The sequence below is a fragment of the Neofelis nebulosa genome, chromosome 8 (genome assembly GCF_028018385.1).
Source record: "Neofelis nebulosa isolate mNeoNeb1 chromosome 8, mNeoNeb1.pri, whole genome shotgun sequence".
Lineage (NCBI taxonomy): Eukaryota > Metazoa > Chordata > Mammalia > Carnivora > Felidae > Neofelis > Neofelis nebulosa.
The window spans coordinates 29,555,526-29,576,846 of NC_080789.1; positions in this window are offsets into that span (position 1 = coordinate 29,555,526).

Consider the following 21,321-nt stretch of genomic DNA (forward strand, 5'->3'; position numbering starts at 1 on the left):
GTTTTTGAAACAATTGGATGTGTAAACATTTGAGGTTGTTGCCAGCAGGCTACTGAGTTAATGGATTTCAGCATTCTGTGAAGAAATGAATAGACTCAGGGGACAAGAAACTTAAGGTCCATCTTTGGCTCATTTATAGAATGGTAACAAAAAGAGGGAAAACAGTAATACAATCAACATCATGCATAAATCTCAAAACATTATTATAAGGAAAATAAGTTAAATGCAAAAGAGTATGTACTGGTTGATTTTGTTTATGTGCAATACTAGAAAAGACAAAACTGTAATGGCAGAAAACACCTCGGTGGTGCTCAAGGCCAGAAGCTGAGGACAGGCGGCAAAGGAGAAAGAGGAACTTTAGAAAGAGATAGAACTGTTCTTTGTTGATTGTGTTGTTGAGTACACAATTGTATAGACTCACCCAAACTCACAAAACTCTGTTTAAGTAGGAGAGTTTTATTGTGTGTAAACAAAGAAAGAAAGTTAAAAAACTATTAATGATGAAGCCGATTTCAAATAAGAATTATAAGTCCAGCAGAAATATGAACTGAAATTCATTTTTGATCATTTTCCTATTTTGATCCTTTCCAGGGGCAAGAATTGCTAGCCATCAGGACAGAGACAGAGTGGTGTTTAGTTTATTGATTAGTGTCAGAAGAAAAAGCATCTTCTGCACATTGAGGTCTGAGATAGGTACCTTTTGAAAAGGTAGACAGGAAAAGTATTTTTATAGGTTATTTATAGGAAAGCTTACTTTGTTCAGGCATGATAACAGGTCCTCTGGGTAAGCAGCAAAACTAGTCACTTCTTGGGGGGACGCACATTGGTGCTTTGACTGATGGATTGCCTCTGAATAAACAGTACAATGTACCTCAGATTAAACTATAAATTAAGTGGGAAGTCGTAGAACACCAGAAAGCAAGGTCTTAGTTTACAACCCCACCTGACCTTTACGGTGTTACAGTTTACTCAGTATTGTTCCCCACTGCGTTGGGAGGCACCTGGAAGGGTGGATGATACCGATCACCAACACTTTAAAAATCCTTTTCATTGCCTTTGGAATGTAAATTTTAGTCATTTGGTTCTACTGAAATTATGAGGCTACCTTATTTTATTTCATTTTTAAAAATTTTTATGGAATATTATTTATTTATTTATTTATTTATTTATTTATTTATTTAGAGAGTGTGTGAGCAGAGGAGGGGCAGAGGGAGAGGGAGACAGAGAATATTAAGCAGGCTCCATGCCCAGCAGAGCCCTATGTGGGGCTTGATCTCACACCTGTGAGATCATGACCTGAGCTGAAATCGAGAGTCAGATGCTTAACAGACTGAGTCACCAAGGCTTCCCAAGGCTATATTAAAAAAAAAAAAAAAATCAAAACCAACAGTGACCTCTTCTTCCTCTCCAGAAACTTTACCCACAGCCCATTCTATCCACTCTCCTCTACTTTAGCACAGATTTAGCCTGACTTAGGTCTTCCAAAATTTCTCTAGAGGAGTAACTTATTAATTTATGTGGTTTCAAAGAGAATCATCAGAGAAAAACAAAATAAAACTTCATATAATCTGAGATATGAACATAACTAGCAATTATATTCCATAGATTGAATGTATTTCTAATCCATTTTAGAAGGTATTCTAAAGGAACAGGTAACTGTATTCACTGAAACAGATACGAAAACTTGAAAAGATTTTTTTAAGAAATGTGGTACACAGAGTGTTAAAAAAAGTTGATAATGTATTCTTTTGAAAGTTTACTCTTACATTTAAAAAACTGAGTCTTATCTTAGGGACATATTTCATATTATTTTGAATTTCATCCTTCTCTACTACAAATTAAAGATGGATAGTTCACCTTATTTCATATTAAACATCTTAATTTCCATTTATCCATAAATGATAGATAATATAAACTCTAAGGTCACTTTATATTTTGCTATTCATGAAGTCAGAAGATCTGGGTTCTGGTCTAGTTTTATATCATCTCAAGTTAGTCTCTTTGCTCTGAAAACCAGTGCCCTCATATGTAAAATGAAACAAATGATATCAGTTCTGTCTGCTTCATGGTGAGGTTATGAATATCAAATGCCTTTGAGAGAACTTTAAACACTATAGAGTCATCTATAAACAGAAATGCTTAGCTCCAAAGTGGAATAATAGTAAACATACCATAGCAGGTCATTTTTATTCATTCATGTATTCCATAATTCAATCCTTCTTCTTTTCACTACTAAATAAATACTGAGTATCTCCTGTATCCCAGGAATTATCTTATGAGCTGTAGATGAAGAAATGTAAAGAATACAGAGTTTATCCTTCACGTACCCAAAGCCCATCTAGGCTGGGAGACAGACATGTAAGCAGCTTATCAAAATACAAACTCATAATTGCCGTACCAGTCATAATAACAGCAAAAAAGGAGTCCCGTGTGAGAGAAATGTTTCAGAACAATAATTAGAGGTGAATTTTGGGAGATCGATGCAATTGGAAGTTTGATTTTTGGTAAAAGAGTGGGGTGAAGATTAAGACTTAGACTGGAATCTGAGGGTAGAATGACTGGTAAACCATTCTTTGCACCAAGGCTTTGTAGGAAGGATATGTACTTTGGTCAAGAATGCAACAAAGGCTCTAAGCTAGGTAAACGGGTAATAGTCATCAATAACAGGACTCTGAATGGTTTAATTTAATGAATTCAACCACATACTTTCATGCTTTTAGAAGATGATTGACAGCTAGCCTCACTCTAGAGACCATAGGAAATAGCACTCTGGGGCTACTGCAATGATAAATGAATGTGTGGTTTATCAAGAGGGATTTTCATGCTTAATTGCAAAGTCTTACAAAAACCCCACCCCAACCTGAGAATTGATAGGGAGTAGTAAAGACAAGGCATAAGCATAAAACTTCCCAAATTATAGAAGGGAAGAGATTTAGACCATGCTACCCAAAATATACTTTTTGGCATTGATTATTTTGAGTTGAAGATGCTCGAGAAACAACAGATGCAGGAAGGAGTCTGACCTCCCCGTTTCAATCTAACAGCAGGTCATAAAACTTCCCATGAGAAAGGTGCCCTCCCTGTATCAGGAAGAGAAAAATAACCTTGTCACCAGAGACTGGGAGTTGAATGGACCTGTGCAAACAGACTTACTAAAATAACCCTTATTGTTCATTAATTCTTGCCCCATGCATTTCCTACTCACTGACCCACAATTTACTGCCCCTCACTCAAGCCTTTTTGTCTTGTCACATCCCCATGATTTCTTGTTCTTTGTGTAAAAAGGTACACCAACATTTGACCTTTTTTGGGTCTTCATTTTCCCTCTGAAGACTCCTATGCACACATAAAATGGATTAAAATGAGTATGTTTCTTTCCTATTAAACTGTGTTATGCCAGTTGAATTCTTAGGCTAGTCACAGAAGTTAAGAAAATAAAAGGAAGTTTTCCTTCCCACAGAAGTAGTGGGGTAGTCTATAAACTTCCTTACGTTGCCCAAATTTAGTTAACTCAGAAATGTTTGCAGTCTACTCCCTTTTCCAGACTTAGACCTAAGTGGAGGAAATAAGGATTTTATTTGCTGAGATATTAGCATTTCTGGACTCAAATGTTCTGACTTCTGAGAAATCTTTTTTTTTTTTTTTTTTTTTTTAATTTTTTTTTTTTTTCAACATTTTTAAATTTATTTTTGGGACAGAGAGAGACAGAGCATGAACGGGGGAGGGGCAGAGAGAGAGGGAGACACAGAATCGGAAACAGGCTCCAGGCTCCGAGCCATCAGCCCAGAGCCTGACGCGGGGCTCGAACTCACGGACCGTGAGATCGTGACCTGGCTGAAGTCGGACGCTTAACCGACTGCGCCACCCAGGCGCCCCCTTCTGAGAAATCTTAACCAAGAAAAGTGATCTGAGAATTGATGTTGATCAAGATCTTAGATTTCATCTTACAGCCCATGAGGACATTTGCAAGAAAAAAAATGAAGTTTTTGCAAATGGTGATTCTGATAGCATCAAGCTCAACAGATAGAAATGGGGATGCGGTTGAGGTTGACAGGAGAAAGGCAGAACAGTTCAGAGTGACCTACTGACTTTGAAGCGAGATCAGCCATGGAGAAAGGGGTGGTAAAAGAGTGACTGATCATGGGAAAAGACTGCCCTCAGAAAAACTTCCAAAGTAGCCTTGACAGGATGCGATGAGACTGGTCTGGAGAGGGGCGAGGAGGAGGAGTGAAAGATTCTGGTTTTGGAATCTGTGCAGTTAGCAGCACCATGAACTAGGATAGCTATATCAACAAGGTGGGGCTGGCAGAGAAGATAATGAGTGGTGTGAACATACTCATTTTCAGGGTACTTGGGGGATCTCCAAGTATCCCTGCCAACATGATAATTATAAATATGATTCTGCTGCCCAAGAGAAAGATCTAGCTGGAAACAAGTATTTGTAATCATCCACTGGGTTCAGGTCATGCAAGAAAACAGAATGATTTTAACAAGACTATTTTGATTGAAAAGGGTACAGCAATAACAGTCAGTCTGAACAGGATACATCACCAAAGAATTCTGAAGAAGAAACTTACAGAAAAAAAGGAAAGTAGTGAGAGAATTAATATAAAAGAGTTTTAAGAAGGATGAGAGGGAAAATGGGTGTAGAGAAAAGAGCCAAATGTTCCAGTGATACTGGCAGACTAAAAAAATGAAAAAGATTTTGAAACTAAAAAAATCCAGGACACTGATAACCTTAACATAATACTTTAGTATGGTAGTTGAAGCAAATTCAATCTTTAATTGGTTAAGTAGTAAATAGATCCTGGAGAAGCGTACAGAAAACGTGCATCCATGTTTCAGAAAGTTTATTTCCAAGTTATAGAATAAAAAAATATAGCAGCTTGAAAGGTAACTGGAATAAAGGGAAAGGGACTTTTGTAATTGATTAACCAATTATGAATCGATTTTATTTGACGGAGGGAGGTATATAATAATAGAGGCTATCACGACTGAATTCTGGATCTAATTTTTCTATTGCTGAAGGTGGCCGTATATAATAATGGTCAAAGGTATGGTTTGGGCACCTCGTGTTCAAATATCACTTAACTACTTTGTATCTCAATTCATTTATATATACAGTAAGAAAAAAATGATTATTTCTGCCTCATAGATTTGTTGTTACTGACACATTGTAAGTACTTACTATGTATTAATTATTGTATTATTAGATTATTATCACAGATTTATTTTTATGTCAGCATAGAGTACTTTTAAAGCAAGTACATATGTGTTTATTAAGTAAAAATTTCGCTCCAAGTCAATTCCTGGTCAAGAGGCTATGTAAATGCCAATACTATTCTCTTTCTACAGCGGAGGATTGCTTTTTCTAGGAATGGGGAAAGCCTGTTAGAACATGGAGCTGTCAGTCAAGCCTTGTTTAGTGCCGGAAACAAGTTTTATCCATGTTAATGCCAGAATATCACTAGGGATCAAGATCTTTTCTCAATGATATAGACATGCTTTAAGCATTGGGTCCTTATCCTCAGGAAGAAAACTGTTCTTTCAGCTTGAGGTCTCTGCATGAGCTTGCTGCTCCAAATCTAGTTCTCTGGATATATTTTTATTTTAAATGGAAAAAGTAAACTAAGTATTCAATTTAAAAAAATGATAGCACAAATCCCAACATCCTTGATCAGGTACCCATAAAGCAGAGCATCATGGTTAAACAGAAGGGTTCTGTAATCAAACTAATTGGCTCACATTTGTTTCTAAATATGGATAGAAAATTGGTGTATGAGAAGAGAATTCAGTAGATGATTTTTTTTCTTGTGTCGCTTCAGGTGCTCTGATACACATTTTTTCCCCCAGGGGCCTACCCTGATCCTACTTAGCAACTTTTTAAAGGCAAGTATATAATTTCAATTAGGAGAAGACACAAGACGGATTTTGCCATGGCAGTTGAAAGCAAGGTAAAATGGAGATAATAAGGCGATGAAGAAAAGACCAATTTCAATGAGAAAGAGAAGGGATGGAAGACGGAGAAGGAGAAGAAGCAGAAAGGAGGAGCAGTGGGAGAGGGGGCGGAGGAGAGGAGAGTGGAGAGGGAGAATGGGAATGAGAGAGGGCAGGGAAGGAGGAGAGCCATGGTGCTGCCATACTGCTACTGAATGTGTGAAGAACACATTGCTCAATCCTACATTCCGAAGATACAGCACCAGAGTCCAAGTGAGCGCACCTGGTGACTACAGTTTGTTCTTGCCCACACCCACACCCCTCTCTCTTGGTGGTTGAAGGAAGGCCCAGAGAAACCTCAAATAACACAGTGAGAGTGAGGCAGCCTTTATAACCAAAAGGGTAGTTCAGATCATCTAAGTTGAAGGTAAAAAGCCACAAAATAGAGATTAAAAATAATAAAGAAAATATGGTACATATGGAGAAATCTGGGAGAAAGAAGGAGACTCCCATCATAGTTAAGAGAAGAAAGTCTTAATGCACACATGAGCATTGGAAGAGAGAAGCTAACCTTTGCATGGTTCTGACTATGAAAAGTGTGAGATACCTTTATCTACTCTGAGTGAAGAGGCTTGAGGAGATTCACAGCTTTTGCAACAAACCTTGGAGAAGCCAGGGGGAGAGTGATGTCAAAGGGTCGCTGACAGCATTGTGAATGGGCAGAGAATGGGAATCACCGGGATCCTACATTTCTCAGCAGATCTTCGTTTTTTCAGAGGTGGAGAGGAGGTCCTCCTTTCTTTGGAAATTCAGTGCCTAGCACGCTGCACAGCACATTGCAGTGATGAAAATAAAACACGTGAGAACATTTTGTAAATTATCACATATTAGGTACCAGTTCAGTTTCCATTATATTTTTTAACTACATCTGTATATATATAAACTTTCTAATTTTTAAAATGGTAGGAAGCAGCAATGGGAATGTTTTTAACAAGAAAAATTGTTGGAAGTAATAAACTGTTTTTATTATTACATTTAAATTTTTTTCTTACAGGTATAAAGTCCTTTTGATTAATTTAAAAGCATAAGTGATGAACTGAATAACTTCACGTGCTCATAAAATAATCCTGTGATTTATTAAGTGGTGTATTATAATATAATGTAATATTATTATAATATGCAAATATAACTTGCATATATAATTAATTTGCATATTCATTAAAACTTTGGGAGTGGGGGCTCCTGGGTGGCTCAGTCATCTGAAAGGCTAATCTTGATTTTGCCTCAGGTCATGATCCCAGGGTGGTGACAATGACCCCATGGGGCTCTGCACTGAGGCTGCTTGAGACACTCTCCCTCTGTCCCTCTCCTCCGCTTGCACTCTCTCTCCCTCTCTAAAGTAAAAAAATGAAAACTAAATTTAAAAACTTATTTTTAACTGAATATAGGAGAAAACCCCAATATTTTAGCAAAACAAAGAAAATCCCGTATTTTATTAATAAATTTCCTCCATAGTGGCAAGCAGGTATCAAAATGCTCCCTTTTAGAGAAAAAGAACTATGAAGGAACCCAAACTTCATAAATCTGCATGACACTTTTTTGAATCAATTATACTTAGAAATACATATTTCAGGGGCACCTGGGTGGCTTACTCAGTTCAGCGTCCAACTTTGGCTCAAGTCATGATCTCACAGTCCGTGAGTTTGAGCCTTCCATCAGGCTCTGTGCTAACAGCTCAGAACCTTGAGTCTGCTTCGGATTCTGTCTCCCTCTCTCTCTGCCCTTCCCCTGCTTGTTCATGTGCACTCTCTCTCTCTCTCTCTCAAAAATAAATAAAATTAAAAGAAAAAAGTACATATTTCATGTGGCAGATTTTGTACATGGCTTTCCCCAATCCCCGGGGGGAAAAAAGGGGATAAATGCTTTCAGATGCTACAAGTCAGCTTTCTCACTTTTTCTGAGTGATTTTTGGGGATGGAAGTGGGAAGTGAGGATGATGTTGGTGGTGGTAAGGGCCAGAAGTTGGGGAAGGTGTGGGAAAAAACCACCCCGTACCAACTAATATTAGATTAAAATCAAGTTTCATTCTCCCCAATCTCAATCCAGTTACATTATGTTGATTTTGCCAGAAAGCATTAAACTAAAATAGGACTTTAATTATTTTATTATTATTCACATCATTTAAAAAATGTGCCAAGGCTGCTAATATTTAACTTACTAGTTTAAGTTCTGATAACTGATAACTCTTTCCCTTAATGAAAAGCATATTTTCCACTGCTCTGGAAATGCCAAAGCCAACAGACTAGAAGGAATCAGGATTGCAACGGCGTTCCAAATTAGAAATCCTTAAAGTCTTCATGTCCTTTCTCTATAGCCTTTTTTCTTAATTATTATTATTTTCTTATTATTTTAAGAAAAAGTGCAATGAACACTAACTTCTAATCTTGCTAGAACTAGCATGGGTTCTAAACCACAGCAGCCCCTGCTCCAAACATATCCTCTTATTTCAAGCTTTTGGTAAGGGAAAAAAAAATCGTTTAACGCTTCTAGATTCTTTGGCTCGTCTAATAACCAAATTAACATAAGACAGATTAACCAGAGCAAAACAAATTTAATTATGCACTATATAGGAGGCCTAAGGACAAGTTGGGCAATTGAGGCCTATACGCCATGTTCAGCTAAGGAATGGGATAGGTCTGGGGCCTCAAAAAGGGAGAAGGGTGATTCCTAGGACAATAAGAAGAGATGTTTGGTAATTATATGTTTGCCCTGCCTTACAGATAAGTCATTCATATAAAAAAGTTACCTCATGGTAACAGCTCTCTTTCTGAGCCAGGCCCCCTATCTAAATTATTTTAGGTAGTTAAGGGGAGAGGTAATAATTTTTCTTGAATCTCTGGGTCTTGATTGCCTTCAGCTCAAAACAGTCTACCTGCCAAAGTGACACATTTTGGGAAGATTTTTTCTAAACCCCTTCAAAGCTCAAAAGTCAGTTACAGTTATGCCTATAGCATAAAGATATATGGACTACATCATTTCTCATAGGAAAAACTTGTTTACTTCTTCAAGTTGAAGTGGGATTCTTGAGGTACTGGATATAATTTTATATACAATTTTACCTATGATATTATGAAAATTAATAAAGGGAAACCTCACTAAAATGGAGTCAGGAGGTTTTGGCAGGGGGAGCTCTCATGCCTTCCCACTCCTAGTCACAAGAAGAGATGAACTTGACCTTACACAGAATTGACCTTGCACGTGGATACTATTCCAGCTAGAGAAAGAGAGATACTTTCCTTATCTCCCTCAGTAACAGCTGCACCAATAAAAAGCCACCATTCTTCAAACCGCCAATTTACTTCAGTGGACTTTTAGTACATAACAGTCTTCCCAACTTATTTCTTTTCTCCTTAAAAAAGCATGCCTCTTGGGGTGCCTAGGTGGCTCAGTCGGTTAAGCACCCAACTTCGGCTCAGGTCATGATCTCTCGGTTCCCGAGTTCGAGCCCCGCATCAGGCTCTGTGCTGGCAGCTCGGAGCCTGAAGCCTGCTTCAGATTTTGCGTCTCCCTCTCCCTCTGGCTCTCCCCTGCTCACGCTCTGTCTCTCTCTGTCTCTCAATAATAAATGAACGTTAAAAAAAAATAAACATGCCTCTCCTTTGTTCCTCAGACTTGTCTATGGTTTTGCTGCAGCGTGTTTGTCCCAGATTGCAATTCTCTTTTATTCTTGAATAAATCCACTTTTTGCTGGTAAAAGAACTAGCAGTTTTTATTTTTAAGGTTAACAATATAGTTTTTAGGCAAAACATGTTTGTGTTACAATATTTAACACATTATCTCAAATATCTTATTGCTAAAGTAATGTAATCCCTGTTCCCGTTAGTGTGCTTTGTGGTGAGCAGAACAACTCTAGCTCTCTTGGACACAAAGTAAAGATTCACTAGAAGTAGTCTGGGTAGTATAGAAAAATCTAACTAAGGGACAACTATGTGTCAGAAAGATATGAAATAGGACAGCTCTATGGGCTCAGGTACTAGGAAATAAGGCAGAGTCTCCTTAAACAACCACCCTCATCCACATGTCTCTTTTTCTTTTTCTTTTCTTTTTAACCAAGCTTCGTGTGTGTGTGTGTGTGTGTGTGTGTGTGTGTGGTTATTTTCTTTGAAAATCATATTGTTGTGGTGGAAAAAATTACTCATCCTTTCTCACTTCTTTGGCTGGTCTAACAATCAAATTAACATAAGACAGATTAACAGAGGAAAAACAAATTTAACTGTGTGTGTATGGAAGCCCCACATCCATGAGAGGTTCAAAGGCAGGAAGGTAAAATAAGGTATATGTGCCATTCTGAGCTAAAGAATGGGACAGGTACCTGGAGCCTCATAGGAAAAGAGACACATCAAAGGGCCAGAGAAAGAGCAGATGTCTGGTAATTAGATGTTTGCCCAGCTCTTCAGATGTCACTTAGATAAAGTTTACTCTGGTAATAACTCTCATTCTGGGAAAGACCCCTAATTTAGATCCATCTAGGTAGTTCAGCGAGGGGGAAACTGTTCTCTTGAGCTTACAGGGTCTCGATTGCATTCAGCTCAAATTAGTTCACCTGTGAAACTGGCACATTTTGGGGAAACTTACATTTTATTAATTTTTGAGAGAGAGAGAGAGAGAGAGAGAGAGAACGAGAGGGGCAGGGGCAGAGAGAGAGGGAGACACAGAATCTGAAGCAGGCTCCAGGCTCTGAGCTGTCAGCAAGGAGCCCAACACAGGGCTCGAACTCGTGAACTGCTAGATCATGAGCCAAAGTCAGATGCTTAACCATCTGAGCCACCCACATGCCACTGGGGAGACTTATTCTGAACCCTTTCAATCAATCATGAGTAAAAAATATAATTTTTAGTCTTTTCACATCATACTAAAAATGTAATCTTATTTTATTTTAAATTAAGTTCCATTTAAAAGTGGTACCTGAGATAGAAGAGCAAAAGGCACAGTGATGTTAGATTGCACTTAATATAAATAGTGGATAGAAAAGACTATAGAGGAAGACAAGCAATTTTTCCTCTACCCCTTCAAGATTTTTGGTTGTGACATCCCCCTGTAATCTGTAAAGACAGATTGACAGGAGAAAAACTAAGAGAAATTTAATAACATGCATACCTCCTATACAGAGAGGGGACATCCAGAAAAATCCAAAGTCATCCAAACATCACCTTAAATACCATCTTCATGACCAACAGATGAATTAAAAGATGCTCAATATCGCTCATCATCAGGGAGATACAAATCAAAACCACAATGAGATATGACCTCACACCTGCTAAAACTAACAACATAAGAAACAAGTGTTGGTGAGGATGCAGAGAAGGGGAAACCGTCTTGCACTGTTGGTGGGAATGCAAACTGGTACAGCCTCTCTGGAGAACAGTATTTTTAGCTTTTTGAAGCTAAAAACAGAACTACCCTATGACCAGCAAGTGCACTACTAGGCATTTACCCCAAGGATACAAGGATACAAAAATACTAATTTGAAGGGATACATGCACCCCAATGTTTATAGCAGCATTAGCAACAGTAGCCAAATTATGAGAGAGCCCAGATGTCCATCAAGAACCCAAATGTCCATCGACTGATGAATGGATAAAGAGAAGGTGATACACACACACACACACACACACACACACACACGTTGGAAAATTAGCCATCAAAAAGAATGAGAGCTTACCATTTGCAACAATGTGGACAGAGCTAGAGTATTACATTAAGTGAAATAAGTCAGAGAAAGACAAATACCATGTAATTTCACTCATATGTGGAATTTAAGAAAAAGAACAAGTGAACATGGCAGGCGGTGGGCGGGAAGAGAGGCAAACCAAGAAACAGACTCTTAACTATAGAGAACAATCTGACAGTTACTGGAAGGGAGGAGGGTGGAAGGATGGGTCAAATAAATCGGTGATGGGGATGAGGGAGGGCACTTGTGATCCAAGTGTTGAATTACTAAATTCTATACCTGAAAGTCATATTACACTGTATATTAGCTAACTAAAATTTAGATAAAAACTTGAAAATAAATAAATAGCATCTTAAGCTAATGACAAAAGAAAGAGACTGAGGATGGGGAGAGTCCTTTATGGGAGGTTATCAGGCAAAGCACAGTCAACAAGGGTATGATTGATATGCAGATTTAAGTCCAAATCTTCTCCAGTTTAGGTTTCTAGAGATTTAATTGTCCTCTTCCTGGCATAGATACAGGGAAGCACAAATGTCACTCACAAAAAGGCAAGTTCTCTGTTTTCAGAAGTTTTCAGAAATTCTCCCATATCTGCTGTCATTATATATAACAAGTTCAAAATAACCCTTATGCGTAAAAGATACATTTTGGGGCAGTATATTCTGCCTCTTTTCAGGAGTAAACACTTCTAATTTTGTCAAGAACAGAGAACTGTCAAACAGGACTCATCAGGCAAATACGTAAAGAAGCAGCATAACCACCTGTGCATGGGAATTTTTTGAGAGAAATGTTCTGTTTGCAAAAGCGTTCTTCTTTCTAGATTTGCTACACAGGAGGCAAATTAAAGGCTTCCTCCGACACTTCTGACTATTCAATATCTGTAGCATAAACGAAATCAAAACAAGGGACTGCTGCTTTGTTTACCATACTCGTATGTACGACTTGCAGTATCAGTGGCCCTAAAATATTTGAAGTTTATCGTAAAGAGAGTTACAAATTACATTTTTCACCAGCGAAATACACGAGCTCAAGCAATGTGCATTTTAAAGTGAGTTTATGTTAAATTAATTTTATTTGGTTTAACACATAAGTAGATGTGGCTTCTACTGTGAGACTCTGGTTCTCCCCATAAAAGAGGTAATATCGAAGAGTGAAAAGTGAACACATTTTGGTGTTGGGAAAACTTTGCTCTGCAATGTTGAACAATTTACTCCTTGAATCCATATCTTTCTTTCTGTCTCCTAAAAATGTGAGTATCTGTCTTAACTCTCCAGAAGATATAATACACTCTGTAATTGTGTCATACATTCCAGTGATCACTCTGACAGGTGCAGAGTAAAAAGCCCATTTGGGAATTAAAGCAATGGCAACAATTCTAAAGACATGAGCTAATTTCCACTATAAGCCTGAACTTGAAGGAAATAAAACAAGCACCAATTTTCATTTTGCAAATCTCTCATGCCTATGCCCTGTCTTTCTTATTCATAAAGTGTTAGCATGTAGCCTTAATACATTCATATATGATCATGGTTGCTCTCCTTCCTTAAAGTATTTCTGTTTTGAGAAGTATTTTTGGGAATCAATGCTTAACATTTTATGAGATAAGAAACAATTTAAAATAGTAACAATGCTGACAAGAATTATCAAATTAATAGGTTTGCTCAGCATGTTTTTCCTAAGGAGTGATGAGCTAAAAAATCAAATTATATTTATGTCTGTCTGTACATGTGTCTTCACATGAAATGACTTGGAAAAAGGAAATAAACCAAAATATTGGGAAAGTGCCAGAATTTGTGGAGTTTGCCTTTTGCCTTTATGGCCTTTTTACATTTCCAGATTTCCTGTATTACTTTTATCATCAGTAAAGACTTCTACTAGACTAGAACCCAATGTATGAAAGAAAAAGTCTGGATGTTTCTACTGGGATGTTCTGATAAGTTAGTAGGTCTAAAAATACTGCTGAGGGTCTCCTTTTTCCCCATTCCTGGTTTTGGAAAGATTGATTTCTAAAGGTGAAGACAGTAAGAGAAATTCTTTTAAGTATAAGCAGATATTAAAAATAAAAAATTGGGTGACTAGAAAACAAGGTTTTCTTCCTGTTATTATATTTAGAATATATGTTTGCCTTTAGGTAATCTAATATTGGTATCTTCATCTGGTATTATTTGTTTAGTGATTCAGTTTCATGATTTTTTCCAATTCAGCTTTTTTTTCTGTGTAACTTCCTTTAAAGATAGAACATACTTTCAAAATAATGTTAGTTTAAAAACAGTAATGGAGTCTCTCTCTAAAGTACACAGTAACTAACTCTTCCACTGTTCGGGGTTTGAAACAGTCCTTGGAATTAGGCAAAATGGCTTCATTTATACTACAAGGATTCATTGTTACCGATTCTTTAAAAATTCTTTTCAGAGGGCAAGATGTGGCTCTTAGACAAACAAAAAGATCAAATGTTTGCAAAGTAACACAAGCTAGATTTTAGATCTAAGAATGCCAATTAATAAACTAACTTTTTTAAAAGTCATATTCTAGACAATTGGTTCTTCCCATAGAGCCCCTTCCTTCCTTCCTTCCTTCCTTCCTTCCTTCCTTCCTTCCTTCCTTCCTTCCTTCCTTCCTTCCTTCCTTCCTTCTTCCCCCCTCGTCCCTCCCTTCTCTCCTTCCTTCCTTCCTTCCTTCCTTCCTTCCTTCCTTCCTTCCTTCCTTCCTTCCTTCCATCCCTCCTTCCTTCCCTCCCTCCCTCCCTCCTTCCTCTCAAAATCAAACAAACCAATATTTAAAGCAGCTGTGTCTCTCTATATATAAAAGAGAGAAGTAAAATTGCTTGGGTTGGAATGGGGGCTACCTTTGGTTCCTGCTTTTCCTACACATGCTAGAAATAAGGATTCTGAAGAATCCTAAGAATTTCTCAATGTCCAATTAGAAAATTCATTTTGTAATCTAAGATTTATCAGGTTCCTAGTGTTATACACACAGTTTGGGTTTTTTTTTTTGTTTTTTTTGTTTTTTTTGTTTGTTTGTTTCTTTGTTTGGTGGGCGTGGCTGGAGGCAGCATCTGAAACAGAGAAGCAGCTAGTCAGGCTGTAACATTTACATTTGCGCCAATTATTAGTTATTCTAAGTTCTCCACATCATTGTAATAGGCCTCAAAAATGCTACTTGGTAAGTTAGCAGTACCTGATAGAATGGGAGTCAAGAGCAAAATCTCGTCCTGTTACTCTTACAGCAAGTAGACAAATTAATAAACAATTTAGTTAATTTAAGTACAATCGCTCCTCAGCCTTTTGGCTAAGATCAAGTGTAGTTAATTTAAGTACAAATTCTCATTTCAGGGACACATTTTTGTTGAAACTCTCTGTTAATTTGGCAGTTAACAAACTGGACAATGACTTTTATTGGAAATTCACAGGTATTTATATTTTTAAAAATGCAAAGGCATTGGAACTAGCTTTACCTTGTGGTTGGGAAAGGATGTACTCAAGTATCACTATATTAAATATTATTGTAATTTATTTATTTTAAAAAAAATTTTTTTTTAACGTTTATTTACTTTTGAGACAGAGAGAGACAGAGCGTGAACAGGGGAGGGGCAGAGAGAGAGGGAGACAGAGAATCCGAAACAGGCTCCAGGCTCTGAGCTGTCAGCACAGAGCCCGACGCGGGGCTCGAACTCACAGACCGCGAGATCATGACCTGAGCCGAAGTCGGACACTTAACCGACCGAGCCACCCAGGCGCCCCTATTATTGTAATTTAAAATATGGTCCCAAAGTAAACAATTTTTGGAGCCGCCACATAAGTGAAGGCTCGACAAAAATGGGAATAGTTACAGCCACAACCACAATCATAACAAAAACATTCTCTGACTAAAACCTATGAGACTCGTATTCTGTATGGACCCATTTATTCTCACTCCTTCCTGAAGACTGAGCCAGTGTCATTAGGCTTTATATCCAGAATGATCATGGGCTTCATTTAGAAATAAGCTTTTTATTGCAATATGAAATTTTAAATATTTAAATGTTACAGAGGGCCGGTATAAAGCCCTTCTCTGGAGGAGCCTCTGTGATCTGTAGCATCTGTGGAGATGACAATACTTGTTAATAATTGCCAACCCTCACTATTCCATCCTAAGAAACAGATCACAGCAGCACATTCTCATTTATTGGACCACCAAAGTGTATTTGTGGTTTTTTTTGTTGTTTTTTTTTTTTTAAGATTGGAGTGGTTGAAGGACATGTTTCTTGTTCATAAGGCTAATACTGAGAAGAAGCTGTATTGAAAGTGGCATTGATATGAGGACTACTTTTTTTAAATGGACCACTTATGGAAAAAAAATATTGATACTCTTGCTTGAACACGAGCATTACAAATGAGGGGAAAAGATCCCTTTTCATGGTATTACTACAGAAGTTTATTATTATTCAGGCCCCAAAAATCCAAATATGCTTAACATCAAGGGAAGTGGTTGGTCTGTGTTTTCTGTGCATTCAAGCATCTCAATTATATTCAAAGAGAAAGATAAAGGCACCTACTTTATCCATTTTTACTTAAAATGTCTCTTCATATTTTACACCCAGTAATCGGCGTAGCATATGTTCACAGAATACTGCAATAAATGATAAATGTCCACATTATATTCATGATTTTTTTTTTTTCAATGAGAGTTGATCCCATTTCTAGTTTTGACTGGCTGCATGAGCCTGGTCATTTTTTATATTGAAAATAGACTCTCACTGTTACAAACATTAAATCAACCTTTATTCACATGCAGTTTTGTTTGCTTCATAAGACCAGTATAAGCATGATTGAGAGATACCTTCTGCATTTTTTTCACATGAAAAAGTGGGTTTACTATTTAAGGCCCAAGTGCACTTGAGAAAGGGCTTTTGAAAAGCTCTGGATTTCAAGGCAAAACAATTGGCATTGTCCATTACGCTTGGATAAATGTTTGTACTTTGTAGCAGTTTCCTAGCATTCTCTTTTGAAACAATGCCGAGTCTCCAGATCAACATTGTACTCAATGATGTTTCTATTTTTGTTTTCCTTGATCAGTACCAGGGGAAGAAGACTGTAACAGATCCTTCAGAAAATCTGTTCAGGGTGACAAAGAACTCAAGGGAAAGCTAATCATCTAATGATTTCAAGGCACTTTAAATTCTTGGTACCCAGTTCACTTCTGTGAACCATCATGCCTGATGAGTGCCTGAAGGGCCAAAACACCGACCACACATTTCTGCTATATTAAAAAAAAAAAAAAAAAGCTGTTCACATGTACAAAGCATGTGAGTGGAGAATGACCCCATGCTTTTGCCATAGCTCTGCTCAGAAAACAAGACAAATGAAGCAATGTAAAATGAGTTACAAATGAGTACATGTGCTAGTTTGATTTTTTTAATAGGAAATATTCAAAATAAAAACATGTAATTGTGTTGAATAGGGACATATTTTGAAAAAAAACATATGTATATATACACAGAATGGGGATTTGGAATTAATATTTAATTTGAAGGAAATAGATATTAAAATCATTCCATTTTAATGAAATTAAATATGAAAGCATTGAAAATAAAATGTAGTTTTACCTAAAAGCATGCTAACTTAAAGCTGAAATGCTTCAGATAAAAAGTTATCTATGCAAATTTTGTTTTCTTACTTGAACTTTTATTAATGTTGAAAACTGGCATTTGTTGGTTTTCACTGATACGATATTTCAAAAGAGAATTACCAGTTTCGTAGTTTTCTTTTCCTTGAACCAAAATAAAATCCTTTAACAAAAAGTCTTGGTATTGAATCACTAGCAAAGAGTAGCTCAAGGCCTTATTTAAAGAACCTCAATAATACCAAAAAGCAGAGAGGATATGAAAGGAAAGAAAATCTGGACTAAGTATGGTCTAAAAAATTAATTTAAGACATTCTTTTTTCCTCTTGCTTTCTCCAACAAAGTAATAACAGTTGGGAGTCTTTCACACAAAATCAGCCTCAAGCAGTCCATGAAATACAGAGAATGCAGAGACAGAGAACTGAAGTTGAAATTGTTTCAAAGTCCTCAATCTATACTGTCTTCAATATGCAAATAGAAAACTTTAAATAGGGACTTAGGGAAGTCCCTAATTAGGACCTAAATAGGAATAAGGTTGTTGGGGAGAAATGGACTCCCATGTAATTTCCCAGACTGAGGACTGAAAACATACTTTAGAATTATGAAATCTAAAATAGTTCACTTTTGAGGCGCCTGGGTGGCTCAGCCGGTTAAGCCTCTGACTTTGGCTCCGGTCATGATCTCAGGGGGTTCGTGGGTTTGAGCCCTGCATGGGGCTCTGTGCTGACAGCTCAGAGCCTGGGGCCTGCTTCAGATTCTGTGTCTCCCTCTCTCTCTGCTCCTCCCCCACTCGCACTCTGTCTCTCTCAAAAATAAATAAACATTTAAAAAATTTTTAAATAAATAAATAAAATAGTTCACCTTATATACCAAGGGAAATACTGAACATATCATTGTGGTAAAAATCATAAATAATTTAATGGAATATCTAATAAAGTGACCGTGAATAAATAATGGTCATTTTTTAAAAATGTATGTTTTCATTGAAAAGAATTACAATCAAGTTTACCATTTATCTGGAGAAAGGAATTATATTAATGGCTTGCACTTTATATGGTACTAAAGCTATATACTTTATATATAAAAACATGTAATAAAAATAAATAAATATGGGCTACAAATAAATACAAATGTAATATATCCTTTCCAAACCTTGTCCTCGGACACCGCACACAATGTATGTGTGTATGCGTGTATGTATGTATTCAGTGGCACTGATCCACTCAGAATGAAACTAACTCCTATGACAGCCTCCAAATCCCCACCCAATCTGTCCCACTGCTTTCACCCTGCCTATTGTGCCCTCAGCACATTGACTTCCTTGCTATTCCTTGAACACAGCAGGTCCCCAGCAGCTCAGGCTCTCCTCCTTACATGGCCTCTGCCTGCATGGCTCTTTCCCCAGACGATCACAAGGCTCACTTTGTTCTGTTTACTCACATCAGTTCTTGGATTAAATATCATCTTCTTATGAAGCATCCTTTTTAAATTGTAACCCCATAACCTCATGCATCTCCTTCCTACGCCCTGATTTGTTTTTTTTTCTCCATCACTTACAATCATTTTCCATTCCGTGCATTTTAAAAACTTACTATTTGTTGTCTGTCTTCCCTTACTTACCAAAATGCACACTCCACAAGGAAGGTATTATTGTGTGCTTAATTTCTCCTTTATCCTCAGTGCTTCACAGAATGACCAAGATATTTTGATCAATAAGTATTTTGGAAAATAGTGAATGCAAAATAATTCACTTTACTACAATATGGGCCAATTGTTGCTTCTTTCATTAGAAAATGTTGAATTAATGGCAGCCATACGTATTCACTCAAATAGAATTCTCAAAACACATGAAAATATACCCACACACATTTTAAGTAGGGGAAACACTAGCGTACGGATTAATGACATGGATTTTGGATTTTACAAACTTAGTTCAAATCTGGTTCTGGCTCTATACCATCTGGCAGTTCATGTAAACTCTCTAAGCCTCGATTTGCTCAAATGCAAAACGGGTGTCAAAATCTCATATGATTAATAGGAGGGTTAAATGAAGCAGATCATTTGACTGTAATCATTATTTATTATCTAATTATATTATAATTTTATGTTTAGCTTTAATGTTATTATTGTAAGACTGTTATGACTGGGATCTTGTGTCTCTAGATGGAGACTGAGACTGTGAATACTTAATTTAGAGCAAACTTAGCTGATCCAAGAGAAACTCAACCTGGAACAGCCCATTAACTTCTCTAACCTTTTGAACAATCATCTCCACTGGAAAAAACAACGTTACACACTAATTTTAATTCTGTTACTGCTAAGAGACCATGAGATAAAAGGAGGGTTCAGAAATAAGGATCATTTCAATTTCATGACTTTTTATTAAAGAGAGAGACAGCATGTGGGCAAGAGGGGCAAGGGGAGAGAGAGACAATCTTAAACAGGCTCCATGCTCAGCACGGAGCCGACACGGGGCTCAATCCCACAACGCTGGGATCATGACCTGAGCCAAAATCAAGGGTCAGGCGCTAAACTGACTAAGCCACCTAGCCACCCCATTATAGTGACTTTTTAAATGAATGCTTCTGAAAACATGTCGTCCAATATAGCCCCAAGGAAACAGACTCCTCATTCATACTAATGTATAAGAACTACTTAATTACCATGTAAAGTTTGAAAAAAAATCTCGTTTGCATTTGTTGGTTCTTCCTTTGTAATTGCTTTGTTTGTCACTGAGTGTAATGGTTCTAAGGTTTACCGAATAGATCCTGGGACTCAATTCTTTTTAGCTTTATTGATGTATAATTGACAAATAAAATTGTAACATATTTAAAGAGTGCAATGTGATTATTTGAGACACACACACATTGTGAAAATATATTGCCCCTTGGAGTTAGTTCACATACCCATCACCTCACGTATTTACTTTGTGTGTGTGTGTGTGTGTGAAAGAGAGAGAATACTTAATTTCTACACTTAGGAAATTTCAATTATACAACATAGTGTTAGCAACTATAGTCTCCATGTTATAAATTGGATCACCATCTTATTCATCTTATAACAAAGTTTGTACCCTATTGTCGGAGGAGGTGATCAAGAGCATGTTTTAACTGGTTGACTCAAGAACTAGAGGCAGGCAACTCTTCTGTCCTTGAAATGGACATTCTTCTCACGGTTTCTATGGTGGAAGCCATGTCAAGAACATAGCCTTCAGAGAGCAAATGTGTTGAGACTACCTGGACAATACATGTGATTGAATCCAACTAAAGCTTCTATATAGAGGAAGATTCTGGCAGGTAGGTGCAGAGATCTTATCCTGAGGTCACCCAAGACAAGACTCAGGTATATATGAGTTCCTTTACTCTTTAAACCTGCCACCTAACAATTCAAAGAGTTCTGCCTCTTTGATCTCTCCTTGCCTTTTGTGTGTGAAAGCCATTTTCAAATTTTGCCTGGAGAACTTCTTGAGGCTGCAAACCACCTTTTGCCAGCTTCTCCCTATTTCTCCCACTTCCCAGCCCCTGGCAAACACTTTTCGATTTTTTGTTTCTATGAGCAACTTTTTCTTTTTCTTTTTTTGTTTAAGCTTTTGCATATAAGTGATACCATGCATATATCGGTCTTTCTCTGTCTAGTTTATTTTTCTTAAAATTTTACCCTCTAGGCTAATCCCGGAATCTCAAATGATAGAATTTCCTTCTTTTTTAAGATTGAATAATGCTTTGGGGCGCCTGGGTGGCGCAGTCGGTTAAGCGTCCGACTTCAGCCAGGTCACGATCTCACGGTCCGTGAGTTCAAGCCCGGCGTCAGGCTCTGGGCTGATGGCTCGGAGCCTGGAGCCTGTTTCCGATTCTGTGTCTCCCTCTCTCTCTGCCGCTCCCCCGTTCATGCTCTGTCTCTCTCTGTCCCAAAAATAAATTAAAAAACGTTGAAAAAAATTAAAAAAAAAAAGATTGAATAATGCTTTGTAGTTTTGATCCATTCATCCATTGATGGGCACTTAAGTTGTTTTCATACCATGGCTGTTGTAATGTTGCAATGAACATGGGAAT